This window comes from Geospiza fortis, unplaced genomic scaffold, assembly GCF_000277835.1.
Source record: "Geospiza fortis unplaced genomic scaffold, GeoFor_1.0 scaffold196, whole genome shotgun sequence".
NCBI classification, from domain to species: Eukaryota; Metazoa; Chordata; class Aves; order Passeriformes; family Thraupidae; genus Geospiza; species Geospiza fortis.
In genome coordinates this window covers 1,105,264-1,109,098 of record NW_005054487.1, presented here as the reverse complement: position 1 = coordinate 1,109,098, position 3,835 = coordinate 1,105,264, and positions in this window count along the sequence as shown.

Below are 3,835 nucleotides of genomic sequence, written 5' to 3'. Positions count from 1 at the left end.
ACTATTTCCCAAATGTTGGACTGACACATTTTTCACCTGAACTTTTTATTTGCATTCCTGGAACTTACTGACTCTGGAAATACACCTAAATTATGATTTATTTACAACTGTGTAAAAACTGTCATTAAATCACTGCATTACAAACTCGGGAGCTTTCCTTCAGTAATACTTGTACTTATTCTGTCTGCTCTTAAGGAGGTTTCTCTAAAGTGGCTCCTCCTGTGATGTTAAACCCACACAATCCTGCAAGAAAAGTCTTCTTTCAGCACCGCCTTCAGTGACATCTATTTTTAAAATATTAAACTGAAATTAACTACAACATTTACTACTGTCTTTAGCATGCAGAAACTTTCATGACGTACCACATCAAACAGACACAAGACAAAGAGAGGAAGGAATCAAAAGGGACAAAAGTACCTCAAGAAACCAGAACAAACTGGTTTTGAGGTATTTTCTATAGTCACAGAGACAATACAAACATCTTTTCTTCCACAGCTTAGATCAGACCTATATTCATGTAACATAAAAAATGCATCTCAGACTGGGGTTGTATCTTAGAAACACTAACTGGGAGTGTGAAATGCATGTCCTAACCTTAAAAGATTGGAAGGCAACTAATGCAGGAGCAAAGCAAATGTTATGTGATCTGGGAATTGAGGTTTTGTTACCAAGGACATGAAACAAGCACCATGACTGAAATGAAACTAGATGTGTACATTGAGGACCACAAAAATGTCAAGACATCCATAGGTGCAAGCATGGGCTCTTTGTAACCCTGGCCCATCAGGCTGGGAAGAGCCTGTAATGGAATTTTCTGGCAAACAGTGGCAGATGCAGCAGCCTTTCAGTCTACAAAAGTGCATTTCTGTGACACAGACAGGGCTGAGTGGTTGCTATTTCAGAAACTGACCCTGGAAATTCTGGTTTGCTAAACATCATGGAGGCCTCGGCAGAAATCTGGCAGGGGCCTGACAGATTTTAAGTCCTCACACGATTCAACTGGTTCTTCAGGACTAATTTAGGCCCAGCACAGCAAACACAGAGCAAGAATTTAAATATACTCCAAGAGTTGTGGCTGCATTATATTTCTTTGTCCTCCTGCTCCAGCTTGTTCTACAGTAACATAATGAGGAGACAACCTACATAACACAGATTAGGCTCTTGATCCACACTGCTGCCCAAAAACTCCTGGAGCTAAGCCTGGCCTAAAGGTGGTAAAGCCACGTTTCAACTGCACTGCATCTGGTACAATAAAGCCTCCCAAAGCCCACCTGTGTCTTAAACCTTACATCCCCTTTTCCCTCCCTCTCTTCCTCCCATCAGCATTCCACTCTGTTCTTCCTTCCCACACCAGCACAGCTCTGTGCTTGCTGCAGACAGCATGGCAATTTATTATTCACCTGCTGCTTTTGGCAGTGCCTTCCAAAAGCTGGGATCTGGGGATCAAGATGCAGAACCCGCTGCCTGAGAGTGGGTCTGAGAGCGGGCTCTGCCTTCTCAAAGGTTTCTCATTCTCACATTTTTACATCTAATGCACGGCACAGATGCAAATTAACCGAGCAGCGCCCGTTTCACACTGATGCCAAACCTCAGAGCTGGGAGCAGCAGATGAAACCTGAAACAGGGCAGGCAGCTGCAATCCCAGCCTCAGTTCCTACAGCAAGGCACGCTCAGAACCCTGGGCAGGCAAGCTGCAGGCCTGGCAGGCAGCACAAGAGCAGCTGCAGGGTGGGTGCCCCAGCCACCAGGCTCTGCTGCTCCTCCCTCCAGGCCACTGGGTTTGGATCCCTCGAGCCACGTCAGGCTCCCTGTGCTGAAAGCTCCATGGAAGTGGTGCTAAAGACACTGGGAGCTGGATGTGGCCTGGGGCAGCAGCTGGAGTCACAAACACGAGTCTGCCAGCTGAGAAAAAAGCTGTTACTGAAAGTGAAGAGCACTGATGGAAGGGAGGTAATGACCCCAACAAAATTAGACTTGTAGGGAATCAGAATCCAGAAGCCTTCATCAGGAAGATGGGGCAGTATAAATAAAAAAATAAAAATTAACCCAACCTATATGAGCAGTTTTTTTAATCTGAAGTGCACCCAACATGAACACAGAAACAATAATGGGCAAACAAAGGAACCTTATTAAGGCCCAAAGGCCAAGTCAGAGGTTGGCCTACGTGCTTTACACAGGCTGCAAATAACAACTGACAGGTTTGGGAATGCTAAACCCCTCTGAGATGGGGCATAACAGTATTACAGCTGCCACCTTTATGCAGTGTACAGACAGTAACTCAACCTTCTGCTTATCAAATTCTCCCTTGCAGAATAATATAAAGCCTAAAGTCAGCAGGGTTGAAGTTAAATAGTAACACTTTACAAGCTATAGAAACACACGTGCCCTTTTAACAACCAGCTTCATTAAGCCACGAAACATCAATGTATTCTTGAAAACATTCTGGGGTGGGGAGATGAAATCTGCAACATGCCACACACCAGCATTAACAAAATGCTGCTGTGGCACATTCTTACTTCTCTGCAGCCATGCACCTCATCATGAAGGGAACCATTCTGAAGAATGCCCAAACACGCTCCAAGCACACTGACCAGCCTGAGCAACCTGGAGCACACAGGGAATTTTGGGACATTACCCCAAGGAGGGAGAACCTGAGTATTTTATACTCTGGGCATTACATTTCCTATACCCACCCCATCCACCAAAATACTGATCTTTATATTTAATTATATTTAATTATTCATTATATTTCATGATAAAATTTACACTCCACCCTTTAGGGGAACAGGCATTCAGAAATTCACCGGTTTTGTAAGAAATTAACATTCTACGAAGAAAAAGCCACTTCAAGAAGCACTAAGGCATCAACTTAAAAGATTTTAAATATTTCTAAAGGGTAAGACATGTGTTATCAATAACTCTTCCCCCAATCAGGAATTTTCATCTCCACCCCTCCAATTAATACAGATTTTAAGCATAATCCCAACTACTAAAAAAAGCCATTTTGGAGAAACTCTGCCAATAAGTCAGAAATCGTTCACAGTAACACTAAATTTAAAAAGGTGACATACAACACTCTGGTAGCTCTCTAAACTAAGAGATTAGAGACACAGACTTTAGCCTATTAAAAAAAAAAACAAACCCAAAACAAACCAAGCCAAACTCCGCCGAAACTGCAGCTATTTCACAGAATCCCAGAAGGACTGAGTTTGAAAGGGACCTCTGGAGATCCCCTAGTCCAACCCTGCTGCCCAGGCAAGGTCACTTGCTGGAGTAGGTGACACAGGAATGCGTCCTGGTGGGTTTTGGATGCGTCCAGAGGAGACTCGGCGCCTCCCCCCCGGGGTAGCCGATCCGGTGCTCTGCAACGCTGAACCTAAAGAAGTTCTTCCTCATGCTGAGGTGGCGCTTCTGGCGTTTTAGTTTAGCTCCCTAAACGGGAGCTTTACTAAACGGAACGAGCGCTGTACTACAAAGAAGACCCTTTATCAAACAAACGCGTGTTTATCGTTTCTAGTTTAAGGATTAAGCAGCGTATTTTAGCAATGTTTTATTCCAGAGGTGTCGTTAGAGGCCTTCTCCATTAAACGCCTGAGTTCGGCCAACGCTCGCTTTACATAACACCGCAAGCTGCCTCTGTAAACAGCCTGTCCGAGCTGCAATTTCCTCCCCGAGTGCGCTCCGTTCAGCGGCCACGACCGAGCGAGACCGTGACCGGGCCGCCCATTGTGCGGCTCGGCCTGAGAGCCGGAGCTCCGGGCGCGTCACCGCCCGGGCCGGGCCAGCTCCGCTCCCCGCCTCCCTGCGGGGCACACGGAGCGCTTCCGCCGCACAG